The sequence below is a fragment of the Macrotis lagotis genome, chromosome 3, assembly GCF_037893015.1.
Source record: "Macrotis lagotis isolate mMagLag1 chromosome 3, bilby.v1.9.chrom.fasta, whole genome shotgun sequence".
NCBI lineage: Eukaryota > Metazoa > Chordata > Mammalia > Peramelemorphia > Peramelidae > Macrotis > Macrotis lagotis.
Window position 1 is genome coordinate 98,248,597 of NC_133660.1, and position 26,694 is coordinate 98,275,290.

Here is a 26,694-nt window from a genome sequence, read left to right on the forward strand (position 1 = left end):
GCCTTGGAGTCAAGAGTACCAGAGTTCAAATCCAGCCTCAGACACTTAGTAATTACCTAGCTGTGTGGCCTTCGGCAAGCCACTTAACCCCATTGCCTTGCAAAAACAACAAAACAAAATAAAACAAAAAAAAAAGTATTAGGGCAGCTAGTTGGCACAGTGGATAAAGCACTGGCCCTGGAGTCAGCAGTACCTCGGTTCAAATCTGGTCTCAGGTACTTAATAATTACCTAGCTGTGTGGCCTTGGGCAAGCCACTTAACTCCAATTTGCCTTGCAAAAACCTAAAAAAAGAAGTGCATACCCTTTGAGCAGCAATACCACTACTGGGTCTATATCCTGAAGAGATGATGAAAAAGGGTAAAAACATTACTTATACAAAAATATTTATAGCAGCCCTGTTTGTGGTAGCAAAGAATTGGAAACCAGGAGGGAAGGGATTTCAGGGAAGCCTGGAGGGATTTGCATGAGTTGATGCTGAGTGAGAGATGAGCAGAAGCAGAAAAAACACCGTATACCCTAACGGCAACATGGGGGTGATGCTCAACCTCGAAGGACTCGCTCATTCCATCAGTGCAACAATCGGTAACAATTTTGGGCTGTCTGCAAAGGAGAGTGCCATCTGTATCCAGATAAGGAGCTGTGGAGTTTGAACATAGTACTATTCCCTTTAATTTAGAAAAAAAAAACCAGATATCTTATTGTCTGATTTTGTTACCTCTTAGACTTCTTGTCTCTTCTTTAAGGATATGATTTCTCTCTCATCACACCCAATTTGGATCAAGGTACAACATGGAAACAAAGTAAAGACTGACAGATTGCTTTCTGTGGGGGGTGGGGTGGAGGAGGGAAGTAAGATTGGGGGAAAATAGTAAATCTCAAATAATATCTTCAATAAAAATAAATTAAAAAAGAAATGAAAGGCAAGAATGTGGGGTAATGCTGTAGGATTTTTAGGTGTAGTACAAAGAGGATTTATGGAAAATGAGCTTTAATTTGAAGCAAAGCTTTTCAAAGAGTGAAGCTCAGATGGTAATGTAGGATTGAGGAAATAAGAGAGGTTTGCAATATATCAAGGAAATGCAGTCTTCCCACCACTTCCAAATTACCTTGCATTTACTGGTGGAGAGGTGTTGAGGGTCTGAACTAGAAGCGATTAATTGTGAGCAGCAAAGTATAGGATTGCCACTTAAAGGAAGCAAGTGAAAAGATTTGACACCTGGTTATAGAGTGAAAGAGAGAGGGGTGAAAGATAACATACTGAAGTTTTGAGTATGAATGATTAGGATGGTAATGGTGCCCTTGATAATATAGGATAATGGGGGAATTTGAAAGACATGTTGGTTTGAGGGGAGGATATTTTAAAATTTTTTTCAATTACATGTAAAAATTTAATATTTTTTAAATTAAATTTTGAGTTCCAAATTTTCTCCCTGTTTCCCTTCCTTCCCTTCTCATTGAGAAGGCCAGTAATTTGACATAGGTTATATGTATGATCATATAAAACATTTCCACATTAGTCTTGTAAAAAAAAAACAAAGATAAAAAATGAAGAAAAATAAAGTTTTTTTAAGTATGCTTTGATCATTTAGTTCTTTCTCTGGAGATCTTTTATTGAGAGTTCTTTGGAATTGTCTTAGAGCTTTGTATTGCTAATTCATTCACAGCTGATCATTATACAATTTTGCTATTACTGTATATAATGGTCTTCTAGATCTGCTCATTTCACTTTGCATCAGTTCATGAAGTCTATCCAGGTTTTTTTGAGAGCATCTTGCTCAATAGCATTCCATCACAAATCTACCACAACTTGTTTAGTCATTCACTGATTGATAAGCATTCCCTCAATTTCCTTCTTTCCTTTTTTTCTTTCTTTCCCTTCCTTCCTTCCTTTCTTTTTCTTGGTTTTTTCCTTTCCTTCCTTCTTCCTTCCTCTTTCCTGTCCTCCCTTCCTCCCTCACTATATTCCATTCAAAACAAAAACCACTCAGAAGAATGTCTGCTGGAGCTACTAGGTAATCAATTCCTTAAAGTCAGGTGGGGGTAGGGATGTAGTAGAGTTTTCCAAACTACTATTTTTTTGAGTAGTCAGAAGTTAGGTTTTAACTGTCCTGAGGAATCAACAACAGCTATTTTAGGAGACAGATCAAGCAAATGAAGGTATAGAGTTGGTGCAAAAATATGGGTAGGAGTGATTGTGTTGTAGAAAAGCCCTATGATTCGCTGCCACAGGGAATTCAATTCATCTCACTTTTCAGCTTGTTGAACATATACCCCTCAAGGGTAGTCCATGACCACCTCTGCCCTTTCAACTGGGGCCATAGTTCCCACTTTAGAGATCCCTGGAATTTTTTTCTTGCTTTGCCAGAGAAGTTTGTTATAAGGCTTCATTGCTGTTCAGTTGGAAAGAATAGCTTCATTGTTAATAATATCAGTAAAATGAGGGAGGGGAAGATCTTTGTTCTGGTCCTTCCTTTTTCATATCTATTACTCACCTGTCCAAAACCATGGTAGAGAATTATAAATAACTCACAGGTGACTTTTGGGAAGACCCAGACTGGTGAGTGCTCATGTAAGTCTCAAGTGACTAAACATTATGATTTCTCTTAAGTCTAATGAACTTCTGAGAATGTCCTTTATCGTTATTTAGTCATTTCAGCAGGAATTGATTCTTGTCATCATTTAGAATTTTCTTAGTAGAGATACTAGAATATTTCTGCTAAGAGATTTCCTTCTTCAGGTCATTTGACAGATGAGGAAACAGACTTGCCTAGAATCAAATAGCTAAGGTGAGTCTTCCTGACTCTAGATATGGCACTCCATCAACTTCACTACCTAGCTGCCCATTCTGCTTGTACATCCCCTTAATAAATTAGGTGAGAAAAAAGCAGAACTTGTGTTCAATGTTTATAAAATCACAAAATTATCCAACTAGAAATGAAAGTGACCGTCTAGTTCAATCTCCTTCTACAGATAAAGAAACTGAGGCACTAGGAAGTTAAATGACTTGACTAACATTCACATGGAATAATCAGAGGCAGGATTTGAACCCAGGTCCTATTACTCTGGGGAAATAATATTTTTCTATATACCATGCTATAGGAGATTGGGTAGTGGTGATGTAGGGGATATTAAAATCAGAAGTAAAATTTTGAATTTTCCCAAGGTCTTGGCAATATATTATCTCTAATCTCGGGCTCATCATATTATTTCTAATTTTTGTCTTTTGGAAAGTAGATATTTAATGCAATTAATTGCTTTTATGATCATCTCATCTATAAGAGAAATGCAGATTTAAAAATTAACTTTAAATGACTGTATTTAGCACTTTTTCAGGCTTCAAAAAATAGGAAAAACAAAAGAAATAAACATTTTTTTATTTACCAAATATCAGTTTACTAAGAAACATCTTTTTAAGTGTATTTGCTTAGTAAATTTATAACAGATTGTAGGTAAATTTATTTTTTTTCTATCAACAAAGGGCCTAAACAAAAAGTAAAATAAAACATTGTAAAATGTTATTAAATGAGATATATTTGAAGTGCATAAGTTTTTCCTTTTTACAAAATATACATACAAGTATTTATTTTATAACATAAATATCATAGATAGAAACATATTATTCAGATGCATTTGTAGTGAGGACCTAAAATTCATCCAGAAATAAAGTTTTTAAAGGAAAGTAGTTTCTTAAAATATTTTGGCTTATGTTTTTTGCTTTACTCTGTCATATTTAAGATCTTTGCACCCAATAAGATAATTTCAACAATACATAAAATGGAGAGTATTCCAAAGTGGTTCCATAATGTTTCCAATTTAAAATTCACTTATATCTGAGTCCCAATTCTTTCATTTTTATAAAAAAGAATTTGAGATTCATAGTGCCTTCCTTATTCTACCAAGAATCTAAACCACCAGTTCATGCTGTTTCAATATGGAAATTGCTTATAAATTTCCTGACTTTTGATTCTGAAGTTCATTTTTCATCATAGTATAAACCATTTAATTCCCAAACTAATGGTGTATAATTGCTCTTGATCTAACAGAAACTCAAAATTTCCAAAGACTGTATATTTTTTCTTTCTCTTACCTCCCTATTTTTTTTTCTCCCCCAATTGAACTTCCTTGGTTCACTAGTAATTTTCTAATTATGGTATTTATTTCATTGTGCTTTCATTGTAATTAGGTACTTGTTTTTGACCTTTCCCTGCTAGATTTTAAGTTCCTTTAAGGCAAGAATTTTGTTTATTTACTTTTATATCATCCTCCTCCCCTTAGAGGGGAATTGTGTCTCTGAAATAATAGTACTGAAAAAAATCTGTTGAATTGATTAATTTCCATAATCTGTTAATATTGATGCATCAGCAGGAAATGAAAGTATAAAAAGGAAAAACTTTTAAAATGAGTCAAATTAATCTATTTACGAATTGACTAGTTTAGTTGTATTTTAAATGAGTCCTCTTAGATGGGCTACCTTGGAAACATAAAATGTTAGAACTGGATGGCACCTTCAGGATAACGTTCCATAAGAATTTCTCTTTACAATTTAATTGTATCTGTCAAGCAGAAATCTACTAGGAATCATACTTCAGAAATTTAAATCTTTATTTTTCAGAATTTCTTGATGCTAAGACATTTCATCTTTAAAATAATCTGTCATTAGAAAAGGATTTTATACTTTCCATTTATATATTATAATATGCATTTGAAAATTTCAAGTGACAAATATTGACTTAAGCATTAATACTCATTAATTTAAAATGACATCTATTAAAATAGTTTCCTACTTTTAGGTCTTATCTGTACGTAAAAACTGGATTCAGTGTTTTCTATTTTATTCCTACAGTCAGGTTGGTAAAATTTGACTAAAAGATGGTTGAAAGCTCTCTACCAGAGTTGCTTTTATTTTTTTTTGCCTCTGATCAAAAAAACATAGCTTAAGTAATTTCTAAACTTCAAAACTATAGTTAGTATTCCTGGAGTTAGAAACAATAGTTTAAATTCTTATAGTTTGTTTGCTTTGTATGCATTTATGATAAGGATATATAACTTCACATAGAAATAGAGGGTTTTCCACTCTAATAACACTATCATAATTTATAAATTTTTTTTCTTTTAAACTTATAAGCATCCTGATGTGTAGAAACATAAATTGACTGGCTTGGTATGCAGGCAGATCAGTAAGACTAATTTTTTTGAAGCCCAGTTATTTCTCTGGAAGTGAAACCAGATACTGCAATCCCCTTGATGTTCACAAATAATCGTCCCTGGGTGATTTTAGGTGATCCCTTTCAGTAGGAAGACTCCTACACAAATTACAATGTTGTAATAATGAAGTTTTCTTGAGTAGGACTCTTTACATCATTCCTTCTTCCTCATTTCCTGGCAGTCCAGGTTTCTAGAAATGGTCTTTACCTTTGGGACAAAGAAAAGAGAAATATGTAATTAGATGTAGTATTTAGTCTATCAATTTCCATATATCCTTGTTCTATTTTTTTAAATGGGACAATGGGTTTAAGTGACTTGCCCAAGGACATACAGTTAGTATCAAGTGTCTGTGGTCCAATTTGAACTAAGGTCCTCCTGACTCCAAAGTCAATACTCTATCCACTATACCACCTAGAAGCACCCCCCCTCCCCCCAATATCCTTCAAAAAACAAATCTAAACTCTAAAACAAAATTGAATTTCAAGGGGTGCTTTATGTATTCCACTGTAGTAAGATTAGCTGAAAGGGTTCTTAGATTGGTAGTTTCCAACCCATTGACCACTGAATCTTGGAAGTAATGGGTAATAGTTATGAAAAAGAATCTGTCAGTCCACTTACATGGTGATCATTGTCATTTTTGATCTTCCCTTTCCTAGGAATATAAGTGGATTAACCTTCCTCCTCTACCTCCCCCAAATTTCTATAGATAATTTGGAATAAAAAGAATTAAAAGCATTGCTCAATTTCTAATAGCTTTTTGTTATGTATTTTCTCACTCAAGAGATACAACTACTGTTTCAAATGAGTATCTTGGGAATTTTTAAGAAGATCCTCATAATAAAAATGGTAGGGTGCCACTTCCCAACCCAAGATGACATCTCATCCATTTTACAGATGAAAAAATAAATAGCAGAGACATTAAGTGGCATTTAAGAAGTCACATTGCCAATTAGCCAAAAGCCAGAGTCTGAACTAGAAACACTCTTAACCCTTTGAACTTAACCCTTGTCTTTTCTACTATACTTAGAAATAGTATGTACTTTGTCCTATCAGAATATATGCTGAATAGCAGTTTTGAAAAGTTCTCAGATGCAAGTTCTAGGGGTTTTTTGATCTCATATTGACTACATTAGTAGTTGTGGCTATTTTTGGTCACTGGACTGTGAAAAACATATGGCTTTAACAGATTAATTATTTGCCTGAGGCTCAATTGTTTCTTTCTATTAAATTTCTCTACCCTTACTGCATGCAGAAATGCTGCATACCAAAGATTGTTTCCCTTTTAATTAGAGCACCACATTATTAAAGTTTGTTTGAGCAACCTCAATTAGTCTCTGGGTTCCTTATTGTTCTACTTTTACTAATGAGGTGGAGTAATTGCAGTGAAAGCAAATACTCCTGTAATGCAATCTTCAGTTTGTTTATCATCTTTGATTTCTATTAGGCAAACAGATAACCAGTGACTGGGTCTCCCTTCTGCCTGTCTCCATTAAGTAGGTAAAGCATTCAAAAATCGGTAAGTTGGCCACTGAGAGAAGGCTTTTACTGACTCTTTTCTAGAAATGAATAGTTTAACAATCAGATTCAAAATGTATTCTAGCAACTCTCAACCTGGATTAGCCCACTTGGATATGACTCCTGCACACACCACAGCTCCTCAGAGTCACAAGTGAGACTTGAGAGCCAAATGGACACCAAAGGCAGATAAGCAACCCTTGAAAAGGGTTTGATAGTTCTCACACCTGAGGTGCTAGTCCTCCTAGAACACCTCATACCTCAAATAAACCAATACAAACTAACACACACAAAGTAATAGGAGGAGGAAATCAGGAAAGATCTGCTATTCAGCTTTGAAGGAAACTAGCTAGGGCTTCTAAGAAACAGATGTGAAGAGGATGGATGTGGAGGACAGCAAGGGTGAAGGAACCCAGACTAGAAATAGATTCTCCTGGGGGAGTAGCAGTCAGTTTGCCAAGTTAGATAGAACACAGAATGCAGAGCAAGGTGGAGTGGAGGAATGCTTAAACCTGGAAAAGTAGACTTGGAGCCAGACGGTGAAGGATTTTAAATGCCAAACAGAAGTTTGTATTTGATCAATATGGCAGAGTGGAAACAACTGTAGACTGGAGTTGAGTATTTGGATTTGACTCCCAACTGCACTCACTACTTCTGTGATCTTGGTATAGTCACTTAAATTCTCATGGTCTTAGTTTTTTCATCTTTAAAATGGAGGGATTTGGACTTGATGAGTTCTATAAAGGCAATAGGGAGCTATGGAATTTTTGGAGTAGAGAGTGATATGGATGATGACCTTGGAAAAAAATTATTTTGTTATACTCTTCCATGAACTCTCTCCTTCTCTACATCCCTATCACTTTCCTTGAACCCCTCCCTGGCTCCTCTCCTAAGTCAAAGTGTCCATTTTCTATCAAATTAGAATGCTATCTGTTAGAATGTTAACCAAGTATTAGCAATGAAGTCAAAGCTTAACCTTTGACATGAGGTCTCCCACCCAAGCCCATATCAATTCAATCTAGCAATTAAACATCCACACCTGAACAGCCAGAGTGATCCAATGGTAGATAGCCTCTGAATGTCCACAGAAAGTGAGCCTGCTGAAGCAATTTTATGGGATGACATAGACAAGAATTGCACAGGATGAGCAGGAATGAATGAATCACTATCTCCATCATTGAAAGGGAGAACCAATTCCAGGAGATTCCAGATCCATTTATGTGAGTATGAAGTATTGAACAAAACTCCCCATCTCCATCATGAAGAGCTTACGTTCTCCTAATGAGTGGGAAGTGGTACAATTACATCCACTTAAGGCATATTCAGGGGGTTTAGAGCCTTCAAGTAGGAATCTGAGCCTTGAAACCAGTAGAAGAGAGGAGGGTCTGTATTCCCAGAAATAGAGGCTAGCCTGTGCAAAGACAGGCAGGAGTTGGAATGAGCAGATTTGGGGTTCCAGGGACTTTATTGTTGGGTTACCTTGGCAGAAACAGAATATGTGCAATAAAAGTGATGTGCAGGTAATACTGTGGAGGCTTTGAATGTCCAGTAGAAGATATTGTATTTTCCCATAAAGAAGTCTCAGGGGATTAATAATGGGGATGATCCTGTCTGTTGGAGAATTGGTTGGAGAGGGGAAAACTGTAAGCAAGGAGAAAAAATGTGAGGCTGTTGTAATATTACAGGTCTGAATTGAGGAGAGCATGAGCTGATGTGGTGGCTATGAGAAGAAAAGACAAAGTAGATCAGGTTAAAGAGGGACTTCAAAGGTCATCTAATCTCCCCATTTCCTTCATCTCCCCTCCCTCCATTTCACAGTTGAGGAAACACCCTTGGATAAAGATCAGTGACTTGCCCAAGGTCACACTAAAAATCAGTGGCAGAACCAAGATTTGGACCCGTGGCTTCTGATCTAATAGTCTGATGTGACCTCAGACAGACTTAGACCTGAGAAAGAACTTCCTTTAGAAAGATCAAGGTCACCCACAGCATGCTGGGCCATCAACAGTTTCTTGACTTTTTTCTTGCTATTGGTCTTCAGTTACTTTGGAGAGGAGAGTGAAGCAGACTACTTAGCACAACTCTGCTTCACTTAAATCCAATTTTCTCATAAGTCAAGACATCACCCTCAGGATGTCATTGGTCTTCTCCAAGAGTGAAGGATAAACAACAATCATAGACCCCTGATTCAGCAGGAACTTACTTATGTAGGACTGGACATTTGATGATGATAATGATAGTTAACATTTATATAATATTTACTAGATGTTAAGAACTATGCATTTATTAAATATCTAGGAAAGGAAATACAAAGTCAACCAATTTTGTAAAAACACACACATACATATATATATATAGATACATGATAAATTGTAGTGAATCTCAGAGGCAAGGCACTAAGATGAAAGAGAACTGGGAAAATTTCTTCCATGCATAAGGTAGGATTGGAACTGAGACATCAGGGAAGCCAGGAGGAGGCAGAGATGAGGACTGAGAGCATGATAACCATAAGGGATGACCAGTGACAATGACTAATGATTTGTGTTATGAGCAACTAGGAAGAACAGTGTTTAATGTTTAAGAATTCTTTATTTGAAGAAGAAATGAGGTGGGTGGAGAATTATGCAGTTTGACTGGAAGGTAAGTACCAAAGGTCCCTAATAATGAGATGAGGCTGGAAAAATTATATGGTGTGGATATTGGGTAGTTCCTTGAAGATCAGATAGAAGAGTCTGAATTTGCCTCTATAGGCAACTGAAAAAATTGAAAAGACAAGATTTATGCATTAGGAAGATGAATCTGGTTAGAAACTGAATTGGAAGGAATGGAGAATGGAGGTCCTTGGCAACCTGTTCCTTGTTGGGAAGATTGTAGAAGGGGGGTAATGACCTCAAAAACCTGCAAATTTTTAGTTTCTAGAGTCCTTGAGATAGTGAAGCACTTAGACTAACTCCTATCAGTAAGCTGTGTTACTACTCAGTTTCCTCTTTTTAGAAATGAAGATAACACTTACTCTGCCTTTCTCACAGAATTGTTGTGAGGATCAAAAGGTATGGTGAATGTAAAAGTGCTTTTGAAAACTTTGAAGCACTGTCCTATTATTATAATTATAATTATCATCATCATTACTCATAAAGTCTTAACTAAAAACTTGCCTAAGGTTTTTAGTTGGGATACTAAAATTTGATAAGGATACCAGGTCAAAGTTTTCTTCATTCTGGCCTAAGAAGATTTTAACCCTTTTCTCATGATGTATGACTATGCTCCCTGGTTCTTTATTTTAGGCATAACCAAGCCATACTTTTAACATTTATGAGTCTTGTGGGGATTAAAATTATCCCATCTATAATGAAACTAAGGCAGAACTCCAAGCCAATGGAGCTTTATTAAAGGGGCCCTGGTCCCCTCTAATGAAGTGGACCTCAGATTTTCTTTATCTAAGATACCCCCTTTTTTCCCAGGACCTTGTATTTATAAGAGTTTTGTACCCAAATATGCAAAAGAGGTATGGCAAAATATGTGCCAAAAATCTCATTGATTGAAATATGACACATAAGTGAAAATAGACAAAAATGATATTTTAACAGGGTTACAAGTTGGGTGAAACAAGGAAAATCCTCATTGACTTTAGTGGTCATAAGATGGATGGGTTCCCTTTTTTAGGTCAGGCAGGAAGAGATGGTACAAACTACAAAAATGCTCCAAAAACATATTGGAGGGACTTTCTGTTCCATCCTGCCACCCATGCTTGATTTGATTGGAATTTGAGCAAAACAGGTTGGAGACATCTTTGTTAGCTTTCTTGTGGTTGTATAAGTAAACCTCATAATTTGTTAAACAAGTAGTGAACATTATATTAAAGTTTGAAGCCTGCCATTAGAACCTATATCTTCCTATATTATTTATGTAGATTATCAAACCTATTAATACTGATTGGAACAATTTCAGCCATGACTATAAAAAACTCAGTATTGACTTATGGAATTAATTTAATCTTCATCTTTTTTCTGGAAAAAGATCAATCTTCCTACCTTTTCAATGAAATTTCCAAAAGATTTCTCATTTTAGAATTAGTTCAAAAGAAGAAAGCACTTTAAAAAATTATCTATAGAAAAAAACTACTTTTGGTAAGAACTATATTTTTAATCCTGTATTCTTTTTAATGCTACTTTTTAAGTACCTTAGATTAAGTGGCATGATGAAAAAATTTTTACCAGTCATTAGAAAATTTATCCTATTTACTTTAATAAGAATGAATGTTACCCATTTGTGAACAACTTTATAATTTTTAGTATATTTCTTTAGCCACTGCTTCATCTTATTTTTACAATTCTATGAGACAGCTGGTGGAGTAGGTGTCATTATTCCTGTTTTGCAAAAATGATGATGACAGATGACAAACACATTAATTAATATCCCCAGTGTCATAACCTAGATTAAGAGCCTGGTCTTCTGACTCCTAGCATAATAAATATTCTGAATGGTTTACTCTTAGTCCTGAAATGGAAAGGACAAAACAAACTAAATAGAGTAATATGTAATTACAAGGCTCAAGGTAACCACAAATAAAAGATGAGAAAGTGCCCTTCATCCTTTCCAAAGATGGGAGCCTGTAGGGATGGAACATTGCAAGCATTTGTGAGACTCAGTTATTCTGTTAGTTAGCTTTGCTCAAGTGCTTCCTCTCTTGACTCTTTGACCCTGTGAAATTTGTTAATAATTACTGATTGACTAATAGATAAGAGTTTCAGTAATCACTGTAACCAATTTCTAGTACTTATATTTGGATTTATCTTGTAAAGGCTTTGGTAGAAAAGTTTGTAAGAGATTTTGTAGGAGACTGTACATACAACTGAGACTTGATCTGCCTCTTAAGAGAGATAAAGAAGATGAATGGAGGGTGATTCAACCTGTTCTGGACATGTTTTTCCTAGCACTGGGTCTCTCTGGTGAAGGGAGAGTATCTGACTGGGAAACTTGCAGAGGATGCTTATCTCTGTGTTTTCCTTGTTACTTGGATTCTGAAGAGTCTTACTCCACTTTTTTGTTAGTCAGTGTAATTATGGACCAATCACAGTCTTAGTTTAGTTGGTTTTACTGAACCTTATGTAACCACCAAACCAAATAAAAAGTAACTCTGATTGTAAAGTATAACTTTGGTCACAAAGGGGCCACCAACCTCTATTATTGTTAATTGCTAGCTTTTTTCATATAGAGATTATGCATTTTGTGCCTCAGTTTCTTTTCATCACAGATTTTTATGTTGATCACCACCCATCCTTTTCTCTTAAAAAAAAAGAAAAAAGTGGTTGACTCTCTTGGTTAGGTAGAAGGGGGAGATATATTTGAAATGAAGGAGATATAAAATCAGATGTGATCATTATTCTACCCACCTACTAGAGAGGCATTAAACTCAGGGTGCAGAGTGCAACACACATTTTTGGATATGACCAATGAAAAAATTTATTTTGCTTGTTTCCTCCTTTCCTCCTCTCCCTGTCCCACCCCAATGGGGAGTAGGGAAGGAGAAAAATATATGCCTGTTAATTGAAAAAAAAGTTACATTAAAAAGAACCTCTGCATCAGAATTAGTTGAAATATTGCTTAACTCCCCCCCCCCCCTTTTAATGGTATGGTTGTCTGACTAGAGGAGAAGGGAAGAATATATTTGAAAATGAAGGTGAAATAAAATCCAAAGTAATCAATGAAAATAAAATAAATTCCTCTCTGAAGGCCCCTTGCTCCCTCCTCCTCTTGGGGTTTTCCATAGTGTGTAGTGAAGTTCACTGATATTAATGCTTCTAGGCACCTGGATAGCTCCATACTCTGATTAATGGGTCAACCCTCTTCTCTTTGTCAGGACCCTCAGAGAAAACCACATGGACAACTGGGGAAAATCAAATGAAGAAGACAGTCTTAGAAGGTGTTACAACCCTTTCTTTCTCCTGGATCCCTACTGCTTCACAAGTTCCACACCCAAGTAGATCACTGTTTGAGGAAACTGACTCCTGAAGCCTGTATAAAAAATTATAGATACCTTTATTTTTGCATCTTCCTCATCTCCAATTATAAACCTCTTCTTATCCTATTCAGAGACAAACTTAATAAGAATGAATAAGAAGAGGTAAAAAAATGTAGTTTAGCAAAATTAACCAACATAGTATACACAATGTGCCACTCCCATAGTCCCCTATCTCTGCAAAAAAGGAGAGATGGTATATATTTTCTCTTCTCTTATTTGGCACTTAGCTATTATTATTATTATTATTATACAGAATTTAATGAAAACTAGATATGGGACTAAAAGTTTAGAGCCAGGAAGATCACTATAAGTCCAATACCCTCCTTTTCTTCTTCTTCTTTTTTTTTTTTAGGTTTTTGCAAGGCAAATGGGGTTAAGTGGCTTGCCCAAGGCCACACAGCTAGGTCATTATTAAGTGTCTGAGACCGGATTTGAACCCAGGTACTCCTGACTCCAGGGCCAGTGCTTTATCCACTACACCACCTAGCTGCACCTAATACCCTCCTTTTACAGATAAGGAAACTGAAGCACAGAGTGGTTAAATCACTTGCTCAGAGTCAAGATTTGGTCCTGGAGTCAGGAAGTCTCCTCTTTCTTGCTTCAGAAGACTTGAATTCATCTTCCTGATGTCAAATTAACACTCTAGATGTCAAATTTACTGTATTTCCTACTGAGATCAAGATATTTCCAGAGGTGGCTAGGTGGTGTAGTGGATGAAGCACTGGCCCTGGAGTCAGGAGTACCTGGGTTCAAATCCGGTCTCAGACACTTAATAATTACCTAGCTGTGTGGCCCTGGGCAAGCCACTTAACTCCGGTTGCCTTGCAAAAACGTAAAAAAAAAAGATATTTCTTGCTGAATCCAAGGAACCCTCTGAAGTTACTTGCTATCTCTTTGTAATACAAGGGACACAAAACTAGATTTGAAACTATAGGAGCCAGACTTGGATCTTATTAATTATTACATGTGTGACTATGTGTTACTATATGAGGAGCCCCAGATTCCTTAACTGCAAAAAGGAGTTTGGAAGAGATGACCTTTAAAATCTCCTCCACCTTTAAACCTATAGTTGATAACTGTATAAGTATGAATTGCATTGCTTCTTGTTGATAGAAGACTAGATTTGCATCAGGAAATTGGGGTTCGAATCTTCTGACATTTACTAGCTGTGTCACCCTGGGCAAATGAGCTCTCTTTCTGTTTCCTCTTCTGGAAAATGATGATAATAATAGCTATACTACCTATCTCTCCTGAGAATGTTGTGAGGCTCAAATACATGTGAAGTGCTTTGTGGAATGTAAAATGTTGTATTAATTTTGTTATTAGTTTTGCACTTCTGAGGATTCCAGTATCCTCTTATGGAACCCAAAAGAGTTTAAATTAGATCAAGGGTTATTAATCTGAAGTCTGTAGATGGATTTCAGGGGAAAGGGAGGGATTGAATTTGATTGAAATAAAAAAAAATGCATCAATATTCACTAATTTTTGGTTTCCTTATATTCCTGTATATTTTATGCATTTAAAAACTTTCTGCAAAGGGATCTTTTTGACCAGATAGCTAAAAAATTTAAGAAAACCTCTAAGGTTCCTTCCAGGTCTAAACTCTGGTGGTGACTGATGGTTATGAGAATCCATTGCGGGATTCTTATCTCTTCTAGCTCAAGCTGGGTCTCTATGTTCCAAGTTTCTCTCTTATTTACCACCAGAGGGAGCAATCAGGGAGAGAAGGAAATCTTTCAGGCAGAAGGAATGTATTTTAGAAGTTTGTCTAAGAGGTAATGAAGACATACTGTATCACTTTAGGATACAATTGTGTCATATATAATAAGCCCTTACAAAGTGTTTATTGAATTAAAATGAGGGCCATGAATATGTTTATGATGATTATGTTTTCTCCACCAAAGTCTGGGGGGCCCAGTCTCTGATAAAGATTTTGTTCCTTCTGATTTGTGAGTTGAATGATGGAAGGTCACTGTAAAGGAGACTGCAACTTCTTAGCCATGTTAAGGGTTAGTATTCCCAACATATTCTTTAGCACTGATCAACAGGAAGCTTTGGTTGGAATGTTGTTCAGTCGTTTTCATCTGTGTCTAACTCTGGGTGACTCCATTTGGGATTTTCTTGGCAAAGATACTGGAGGGGTTTGCCATTTGAAGCAAACAGAGTTAAATGACTTATTCAGGATTACACAACTAGTATTTGAAGTTGGATTTGAATTCAAGATGAATCTTTCTGATTCCATATTCAGCATTTAATAAATGTTTGTTGACTTGATTTGATTTATTTAACTTTTATTTCTGCTTTGCCTGGTGGCATAATTGTAACTCCTGTTTTGTTAGATTCACCTGATAGATGTATAGCAAATACTCAATTTACAGATGTGGAAATTGAGGCAAACAGAGTTGAATGACTTGCCCAGGGTCACACAGTTAATCTATGAACTCAGGAAGTTGAGTGTTCTTGGTTCCCAGTCCAGAGTTAGTCCAATCTAGCTGACCCTTAGGGAGCAAGGTCCCACTAAATAAATATGCAGTTTTGTGATGGAGAATGAGAGAGACTTAGTGAGAACTGGTAACTATAAAAATTATTAATTTTATAACTATAAGAATTATTAAATAAATTCTCAACTTAGTACTAACATCCAAATCTATCCAAAATGACTTTTTACTTGACCCCAGGAAGCTTATTATCAGAAAAAATGTTATCATTATGCGAGATCCCATCAGTCTTGGTACTCTACCTCATCCCTGTTCTCTGCTGCTCTGATTGGAGGGTAGGACCATGAAGTCCATTTAAGGAGAGGGGCTCTCCTTTCTCACCTGGCTGCACTACACTGCTGCAACAGGTACCTTCTAATGCTTCCATCTCCATGACTTTTACAGCTCCTTCCCCCCATTAGATTGTAAACTCTTTAAAGGCAAGGGATGTCTTTCTTTTTTCATATTTCTATAAAATATGAAAGCACAGTGACTAGCATATAGTTCTTAACCAGGGGTTAGGTTAGAAATGATAGAGAAAATTCATGGAAGCTCTATATTTGCTGTTCTATCCATTCTCTATATATCAATAGGTTTTACATATATATATGTATATATATATATATGTTTGTATATAGAATATAAATATATGTATATATACACACAGATATATACATATGTGTATATAAAATGTTTATGTTTATAAAACATACAGAGAGTATGTAATTAATTAATTTAATTAATAAATTTTAAGGGCTATCTACAGAGTCAAATAGTCATGGAACTACAAAGGACTCTCTAGAACTCTGCAGCAAGTGAGGAAATTAAATCTAATTAAAACATTTGATTTCTATTTGTGAATGAGTTTCTAGTTTCATTAGGACAAGACAAGAATATGATAACTACCAGTTCAAGGCAGATAAAAAAGTTAACTTTACCCTTTCTGGAGGAAAGAATGAAAGTCTCCCCTAAATAAGCTTTACTCAGGATACCTGAGTGAAACAAACAGCTATCATAACCAAGGAATTTGTCTAAGCAATCAATTAAAAAGTCTAACAAAAAGACAGAAGGACTGAGAACTTGATTTTAAAGAAGAGTAAAGGACAAGGCAAATTTCTTAGTGATTTGCAGAGAATATTTGTGTTTCTTCCAGCATTAAGCAGCACCTATACATACACAAGATGAAAATTACTCTCATCCTAGAAGAGAATAGAAAAAGGCTAGAAGTGTTGTTATATAACAAAAAAGATAGTTAGACTTGGAATTGGGAGAGACCTGATTCAAATTCCACACTAATTGACCTACATGTCTTAGGGTACTTTGTTTTGGATTTTAAATTAAATCTTTGAAGTGGTGTTAATACATGGAGAGATTTTTGTGATAATCAAATGCAATCATGTATATAATGGTCTCTGCAAATTTTTTACTGGCATAAAGATGTCTATGCATTGATGGGCAGCTAGGTGGTGCAGGGGATCAAGATTCATTCCTCCTGTCCTGGAGTCAGGAAGGCTCCTCTTTCTGAGGTTAAATCTGGCCTTGAACACTTTATTAACTATATGACCCTTGGCCAGTCACTTAACTTTTATTTGCCTCATCTGTTTCCCATCTGTAAAATGTGGGAAAACACTGGAGAAGGAAATGGCAAACTGCCTTGTATCTTTGTCAGGCAAACCCCATGGATTTTTGTCACATTAATCAGACACAGTTGAATGATTCAAAAAAGAAGTTTTTAAAGAGGTAAATAAAAAGCTTGTATAGAGGCAAAAAGGAATCTCAGCTTCTATCAGGAGTTTTGTATCAGCAGGAGGATACAGGAATGTTTTGGAAGAAAGAAGATAGGATATATTTATTGTTTTTGTTCAGTCATGTACAGCATTTTGTGACCCATATTTACGATATTAGAGTGGCTTGGCATTTTCTTCTCTAGCCCATTTACAGAGGAAGAACTGAAGCAAACACGTTTATATGACTTACTCAGGGTCACACAGCTAGTGAGTGTCTGAGATCATGTTTGAATTCAGCAAGAGTTTTTCTGATTGCAAACCCAGTATTCTAATAGTAGGAAGGTGGTACAGGGATACCAAGTGATGACTTAGGGGTTTAATTAAGTACCTACTATGGGGTCAAGTTTTATGCAGAGCATTTTATAAATGTTATCTCATTTGATCCACACAATACTCCTGGGAGGTAGGTGCTATCATTATCCACCTCATCCCTATTTACAGTTGGAGAAACTGAGGCAGAGAGAGGTTAATTACCTTAATCAAGGTCACACAACTAGCAAGTGTATGAGGCCAGATTTTAACTGAGGAAAATGAACTCAGGTTTTCCTGACTCCAAGTCTCATATTCCTTCCACAAGCTGTCAGGAAAAAAAAGAGAATTAATATTTATAACCATATATTTTGGATAAAACTTTCTATGTAGGGCAAAACTGGGCTACCTTAGCAGAAGCAGTCTCTTGTCTTCCAGAGAATGAAATAAATTTGCAAATTCCATCTCATAAATCAGTGGAAGAGAAAATAATGATGATTGGTTACTTGTTGGAATATTGAATTCCCATGACATGTACTCCCAGAGAATATCCTAAGACTCATCCCATTGACAGGAACTCAGAAGGTAGGTAGATTAAGTAGATGATAGATAGATAGACAGACAGATGGATAGATGGATAGATATAGATAGAACACTTATTAAAGATTTATTATGTATAAGACATCTGTACTAAGTTCTTGAAGATAAAAATACAAGCCATGTGGCTCCAATCTTTAAGGACCTTACATAATTAGAGTGTGTAAAAAATGGGGATTATATAACAAGACTGGAAAGGTAAGCAAGAACAAAGAGTATGAAAGGTTTTAAAGGCTTCACTGGAACATTTTATGCAAACATATGCATATACATATAATATATTTATCCTAGAGACAAGGAGTCACTAGAATTTCATGATCAGGGGAATAGCCTGATCATGTATACGCTTTAAAAATATCAGGAGAGAAATTATTAATTTAATCTAAGGTGAATTCTGACCCTTTGTATTCTACTCAATTGGGTTTAGGCAGGAGGGTACTTTGTCTAGATTGTCCAAGTCTAGGGGTGATTTGGAAGTAAATGACATGATCAGCTTCTCATTAGAATAGGGTTATCTTTCATTATAATATTCATTCTTCTCCTTAATTGCTAAATTGTCATCCTCAGAAGCATATAAATATTGATTAGGTTCCCTGAAGGGTCCTTGGCAGGAGAGTATCACTGACCTCTTTTATTAATTAAATGTTTGCATGATTAATATAAAGTGATTAATCACCCAGAAATTCTCAAACTTTATATATGTCATGATCAGTTTGGTAGATATATGTTGAATTAACTGCAGACTATTTACGGTGGGGAGATCCATTAAGATACTGTTGCAGTAGTCTAGGCAAGAAATTTTGAGGGCCTGAATTAGGGGGTTTGTTGTATGAGTAGAGAGAATAGATTCAATAAGACTTGGAAACTGATTGGAAATAGGGTATAATGTTTTCTTTTGTTCTTAAAGAAGACCTTGACATCAGGGAAGTGATACCATTATAAGTACATGAATTGGATTTGAGTGGTCTCAGTCTCAGTTTCTCTTCCAGAGCCATCTGGGTCCAGTAGACAGATATGAATCAGGATGTCTGGAGACAGGCCTGAATGTGAGACAATCAGGGTTAAGTGATTTCTTCAGGGTTACATAGCCAGTTAGTGTCAAGTGCCAGAGGTCAGACTCAAACTCTCATCCTTCTGACTCCCAACTATTCAGCGTACCACCTAGCTGCTTCTTGAAAATAGAATTTGAGGGAGAACGGAGAAAAGAGTTGGAAGATATGTCAGAGTTCAACTAGCTAAACCCCCTCATTTTATAGATGAGAAATTTGAGGCTAATGAGGTGACTTGCCTAAAATTATATAAGTAGGGATTATTGAGCTGGATTGATCTGAGGTCTCAGGACATTATATGGAACATTCTCATCCACTGTTTCATATTGCCTTTGTTGGAGTAACGAATGAGAGAATGCAGAAGTAGAGGAAAAGTTTAAGAAGCAGATCCTAAAACTCATATTGGATGCAAGATATAGAATAATAGATGGCTTCAACAACCTTTACATTTTTTGGATATTCTCTTTCTGCTAAAATTAGAGTAGTTCATAGTTTTGTGATTTCTCTAGTTTTATTTCCTCTACCAGAAGGTGGAAGAAATGAAGTGACAAGGGAAATTGTTACCTTGGAATAAGTTATAAAAATGATGAGTGCCTTGGGTGGGGGGTCAAGTGAATGCCCCATGTTATTTCTTTATAAAAAAGGAGAGGGAAGGTGAATTTAGCTTGACCGATATCCTGTATTTTGGAAGGGAATATTTCAAAGGGTTCAGAGAAAGGATAGTATATTAAGCCACTTGATATAGTGGTTTAGTAATCTGAATATGATTATTTGAATTTGATCCAAGAGGGATGGAAAATTCAGAGATGAAATTCTGACAATTACAAATACAGACAATTCCAATAATTCCAGAGAAAAAGTAAAAATTGTCCAAAAAGAAAATATAGTAACATAAGGGATTAATTGACTAATTTATGTTTTTGAAAGACTTTTAGAGAAAATAGAAGCAAGTACAGATAATGGGAGATTATTCCAAAATTGTTGCATCATTCTATAAAAATTGTGTCACATTAAATCCCCAAATGAACTGGGTTTGGTGATTCATTCTGATGACAACAAAATGTGTTTTGTTTTTAATCTCTGCTGGGGGCAAGAGGATAATCAAAGAAAGGACAAGACTGCTGCTTAAGGAAGATGAGATGATAAATATAATGGTGAGAAAGTTGATTACACAACTTTTATTTTGTTTTTGTTTTTCCCCTCCAAAAAAAATGATCTTTGGACAAGTAAAGATAGGTTAGAAATCATTAGATGGGAGTTGAAATTCAAAGATAAATCAGGAAAAGATAAGAGAAACACAGTAAATCAACTACTATGTTACAGCTATTGGGGATTTAAAAGCAAAAGTAAAACAGTCCCTGCCCTCAAAGTAAATTTCTTTGGCAGTTCTGTGGAGAATAGATTGCTTACATCAATAAAACAAAGAAACAGCTGATTAATGAGTTGGGTATGCAATAAAAAAACAAATTATAAAAAGAACAAATCAAAAATCTCCAATTAAACACAAAAATTAGAAATCCCAGAATATTAAGTGAGATTAATAAAACTGAATATAAGAAAACTATTAAATGAATAAATAAAGCTAAGAGTTAGTTTTATGAAAATTAGTGAAATAAACCCTTGGCTAACAAAATTTAAAAAAGAGAATGCTTAATCACTATTATTAAAAAATGGAAAGTTTAAATTTAACACTAATAAAGAGGAAAGTAAAGCAATTATTAGGAATTATTTTACCCAAATTATATGCCAGTAAATTTAATAATTTAAGTGAAATGGAAGAATACTTACAAAAGCATAAATTACTCAGATTAACCAAAGAAGAAATAGAATGTTCAAATAAACCCATATCAGAAAAGGAAAGGGACATGCTGAGCTTAAAATATCTACTGTCTACAAGACAAAAGATGCTTGAAAGGCAGCTGGAGATGTGAAATTGTAAGTCAACAGAGAGGTTAGGATTGGGTAGATAGATTTGAGAATCATCAGCATAGAGAGGATTAAACTCAAGGGAGCTGATGAATTCACCAATGAAGAAATATAGAGGGTCCAGGACATTGCTAGGTCACTCATTGCCTGAGTGAGCCAATAAAAGAGATCGAGGATTGCTCAAATAGGCAGGAGAAGTAGGAGAGGGAAATGACCTGAAAATCTAGAATATCAATGAGAAGGCGATTGATGGTATCAAAGGCTATGGAAAGGTCTAGAAGAGGTAGGATCAAGACAAGACCATTTGATTTGTCATTTTTGGAGAGGATAAGTTACTTTGGAGGGAAAAACTTTGGCAGGGTCAGAAGCCAAACTGAGAGGAAGTAAGAGAAGTGGAGACATGTATTGTAATGGCCTTCTCAAGGAGTATAGGATGATAGGGAAAATGGAAAGGTTGAGTGAAGGTTTATTGAGGATGGGGAAAAACATGGGCACATTTAGAGGCAGTAGGGAAGATCTGTTTGGGGAGATGAGATGGAAAAGGATCACTTGTGTCCATGGAGTAATTTGCCTTGACAACTAATCTGAAGCAGGATCTGACCCCCAGGTCTTCCTGACTCCAAGTCCAGCGTTCTATTCACTACATTATTCTTTCCCGATGCAAAGACTACTCCATCACATGCCTGCTAAAGCACTAACTTCCCTCTAAGTCATTTCCATTCACTCTAGCCCTCATCACTCTTTCCTTTTTCTGAAGTGCTTAGGACATTTATTATCTGAGCCCTCTCATTTTCTTAACAGGAATAGAATACCAACAATACACATTGGGATTGTACTTTCCTCCTAACAACCCTGGGAGATAGGCAGTATTCCAAATATAACTACTCTTTACACCTTTTCTTCCACCTTCATGTCCTCATTCTCTAATAACTATCTTCTTTTGCTCCTTTGCCTTAGCAACCTTGGCAAAGATCAACCAACTAACCCCCAAGGAAAACAAAACAAAATGCTCCTGGGGGGCTTATGGAATTAACTTGTGACTTCAGAAGCTGAGTAACTGAATAAGTTATGAGCTGTAAGAACAAGTTAAAAAGAACCTTGGAGGGCATAGATTGGGTTGACTGGCCAAATAGTAACTTGCCAATCCAAAAATATTTTTTTTTCTCTTCACTCTTTGAATTATACTATGTAAAAACCACTGAATAATCTAACAAAAAAAGTTATATTAAAGTGTGTATCAATGAAAGTTATATATTTACACTTTGGTATAAATGAGCTCACTCATTATTTCACTTTTGACAACTGAGATACAGTACACTGAAGAAAAGTTCTGGGTTTGTGTGTATATATTTGAAATAGAGAAAGGGGTGATACGTAGGTGTGGATAGGGAATTTGGGAGCATGAAACACTTTGGAGGTAAAGCAGGTCCAAGTCTGGGGGGCTTTTCTTAATTTTCAGGATAGTATTGGGAATGGTGATAATACGGTAGAATAAAAAAAATAAGAGAATGCCACATGTCCATATTTCCATATTTTCTTAAGAACTTGTTAAGAACTGAAGAAATGGGACACAATTTTTATTTCGTCTCCCTTGCTTTTTCTTCTGAACTATTATGTAGCTCTCTATTTCCAGGTACCAGAAATCAATTTGGTACCATAAATACTATAGCTTCAGTTATATTTAGATTACAATAAGTTCTGTGGGCTAGCATCAGAACTTTATTGGATAGATTCTTTAGACCAAGCATGGTTTCTATGGAAGAACAAAAGGGGAATTCTAGACATCAATCAACTCCTGAAATATTTCTAATTCATAAATTCATAAGTGTTTGTGGTAGTTTTTGTTATTGTTGAACTTTTAAAAATATGCCTGTATATTTTGAACCCTCTCTGAAATGGCAAGCTCCCTGGGTATAAATACTATGTCTTATGTGTCTTTACATTTCCCACAACATCTAACACAAAGAAAAACTGAAGGAATTAATTAAAAATAATATGTTATGATTTTTTAAAGCATCAGATTTCTTAAATATGTTTCAGGGTAATATTAAAATTATATTCTTCAAGTTCAAGCTAACACATGTTAGGGGAAAGAGCCAAGAAGTTTGCTAAGTGGCAAGGAGGAAACCACAAACATAACATATGGCTTGATAATTATAATATAATATTTGAAAGAAGGTATTAGTTTTTACTAATATTTAAAGTGTTAATTTTAAAAATTAATTTAATCAATGTAAAAATCATTTTCATTGATTTATTTTTGTTTTCAAATGACCTAAATTTCCTGCCATATACTTCTACCCCCATCAGAGAATCACACAGTGGAATAAATGATATTTAAAAAAAAGGTGAAGAACAGAAAAAGCAGTTAGCAAAACTGATGAATACACACAGAAAATCTGAACACATATATAGTGGCATACACACTGGTATATTTTCCAAGAGTTGTGGGGAGGAAGGGAAACTACTTTTCATATTTCCTTCCCTAGAGACATGCTTTAAGTGAGTTTGTCAAATTCAAATAGAAATGGAGGCTGCTAAGCTATATAAGGCCAAAAATCACTTAGATAACCTCAAATTAACATCATTTTTATTTATTTATTTTTATTTATTTTGTTCAATATTTCCCAATTGCATATTAATGTGGGTCCTGATAAGTATTTTTTTTTAGGTTTTTTTTGCAAGGCAAATGGGGTTAAGTGGCTTACCCAAGGCCACACAGCTAGGTAATTATTAAGTGTCTGAGGCCAGATTTGAACCCAGGTACTCCTGACTATATTGTTTCTCAAAATGAGGACTGATCATCTTACTCTGTGATCCAGATGTGACATGAAGATTATGGGGAAATAGAAAATTGAGCTGGTTTTACAAAGCTGGAAAGACTTCTATTCACTTAAATTTTGAGATACTTATCACTAAAAGGATAACTACCAAATCTTTGAATCCAGGAGTTTTTTCTTTCTCTTTTTTGGTCTCACCACTTTTGACTGACCACTAAAACAGGGAAGGAATTGTAACTGCACTGGTAGAGTAGCTTTACTATGGCTATCATAGAACATTTGGAGTATTAAAGCATTGATGCATTCTACTATTATTACTGGATAGGAGTAATATATCACCCCCCCCCCCCACAACTCAAACAAATCCTATCATTATTCCTTGAGAAATCTAGATTTAAGTATCTTGAGCTTACAAATGGAATGTTTGAGAAGTACAAAGTTATAATGGCATAGATTTGAGGTATAAGGACCTGGATTCAAATTTCACCTCCATTTCTTTTTTTCCCTTTATCTCCTTAGGTGAATAACTAAATCGCTTTAGGATTCAGTTACTTTACCTTTAAAAAGAGCTCTGGACTCATCAGGAGTGTTCAAATCCTACCTCAGACACTTAATAGCCGCATAATCCTGGACAAATCTTTTCAATTCTCTGCCCTTTATTTTGAAAATTAGAAGCCTTTAAGCTCCTTTCCAGCTTGAAATCCTCTGATTACATGATTCTCTCTTATGTTTCTTTCAGTTCTAAATCTGATAATCCACTAGTGAGACAGGACTGAGTTCATAAAATGCCTATACATACTCAAAAGAACCTTTACAAACAAATTCAAATGTTTGTTAAGCTTCTATCTTGAAGGTTCAGTGGCAGTCACTGAGGGGAGATACCTAATTTAGATAATTCATGGATTAAGTTTGAAGCTTTCAGTCCAATGGGTTATAAGATAATGCCCCAGAATAAATGGCAGGTATAGTAGAGATAGAATAAAGTCCTCAGAATGGTCTGAGATGAAACTGTAATTTCCAATAAGCAGGATCAGAGAAGTCTTTATGGATTAAATGACATTTAAGTAGCATTTAATGGCTGGGTAACAACTCAGTAGGTGAAGGAAGATGAATACAGTCTAGGTCCTAGGAAATGAATGAGTAAAAGATATGAAGATGGGAAAATAACGAGTGCATTCTTAAGACAGAATAATATAACTTAGCAAAGAGTGAGAAAATTGAAAGAGTGTGTGGAAAAAAAAGAAAAAAAAAGAAAGGGTATGTGGAGGGTCTTGACAAAAAAGTCTGAATGTTCCCAATAACTACTAGGAAACCAGTGAAGATTTGTTTTTGAGCAAAAGAATGACAAAAACATAATTATAGAAGATTAGGTTGGTGTTGCTGATATGACAGATTGGAGTAAGACAAGAATGGAAGTAGAAGATTGTTGCAGAAGTCTAGGTGCTTGGTAAGGAAGGACTGCAGTGGTGTGATAGGCAAAGGGAAGAGTGGACAGATGCAAGCCAAGTTTAAGAGATGGCACTGACAGAGTTTGGATCAGTTTGGATATGAGAGATGAAGTATAAATTTATACAGTAAGGTGGGGGGATGGGGGAAGGGAGAAGGGAACAAGTACCCACCAGATACCAGACACTTTGCTAATAATTTAACAAATATAATCTCATTTGATACTCACAAGAAGCCTGTAATGTAGGTGCAGTTAGTCTTTGAAAGACTTAAAAACTCTTATCAGTACAATGGCTGATTGCAGGATTCCAGAGGACTGAGGATAAAATATGGTACCCACCTCCTGCCAGAGAGGTCATGGGTTGAAAATGCAGAATGAGACATACATATTACGGACATGGCCAGTGTAAGAAATGATTAACTTGACTATGCATGTTTTCCTTTTCTTTTTTTGTCGTTGAATGAGGGAATGAGGAGGGGAGAAGGAGAGAAAATAAAAGTTTAATTAAAAATGAATTTAAATTAAATAAACAATAATATATATTACATAACATATAAAATAAATAAAAACTAATTTAAAATAAATTTTAAAAGGTGTGACAGGTGAAGAAGAGAGAAGAAGAAGCAAAGGCAATATCAAGGCTTCAAATACAGTAGACTGAATGAGTACTGGGACCATTGACAGAAATATATATATATATATATATATATATATATACACACTCATATACATGCACATACATACATACACACACACATGCATGTACTTATGGAGAATGAGGAGAATGAGCATGTCTGGGGAAGACTAGATGCTCAGTTTTAGAGCTGTTGAGTTTCAGGCAGTTGTGAAATCAAAGAAGAGATGTTTTCTGTGTAAGTGGAGACAACTCCTGGTTAAAATCATAGCAGTGAATGAAATTGTCAGGAAAGACTGTAGAGGGATAAGATCAGAGGATCAAGAATAAAATCTTAGGAAAACCAGCTTTAGGAGGAAGAAAATTACTCTATCTTAAGGCATTAAAAGTTCTGGACAAGGATCAGGAGTTAGAAAAGGAGTCAGTGAAGGAGAATTAGAGAGGTAGAAAGAGAACCAGAAAAGTTCTTGTGTCTCTCAAAGTGAAAAGAATGCTGCAGAGAGGTGAAAAAAGCAATTAACAGATTATTGGTGATCCCTGGTTATCCCTGAGAAAGGAGTTTTAATAGAGTGGTGAGGAGAGAAGTCAGATTAGAAAAGATCAAGAAAAGAGCAGATAGTGATGTAGAACATTTAGTGTAGATATTTCCCCTTAAGAAATTTAGGCAAAAAAGAAGAAAAATTGATGAGACAATGACTGGATAAGGCCAAACAGCCAGAAGGCTTTTTTAGGATTAGGGTGACCCTGAGTATTGCAGATAAGGAGTCACTGGAAAGGGAGAGATTGTGGATATATGGGAACAGTGGGTGTGTGACCAAAGGTAGAGGTTGAGGAATTAGTCTCAGGGAAGAGTAAGGATGCTTGGACTGGGGTGGGGGGAAGCAAAAATGATGCAAATAGGAATGGTAGAAGGCAGATGAAGAAGTTCCAATTCGATGGGAAATCAGAGTACTAAGTAATTCACAGAAAATGTGGTGATAGGTTGGGGTACAAGTGGGGATAAG

The 26,694-nt window shown here is 35.5% G+C and overlaps 1 protein-coding gene across 1 annotated transcript in view; it reads right to left on the reverse strand.

The window, feature by feature from the left end:
- Positions 1-3,488: 3,488 nt before the first annotated feature.
- Positions 3,489-26,694, reverse strand: part of APELA (apelin receptor early endogenous ligand) — a 32,502-nt gene continuing 9,296 nt past the window's right edge. Inside the window, exon 3 of the mRNA XM_074227419.1 lies at positions 3,489-5,414. The gene's annotated coding sequence lies outside the window, so the exon portion shown is untranslated. The remainder of the gene's footprint in view (positions 5,415-26,694) is intronic.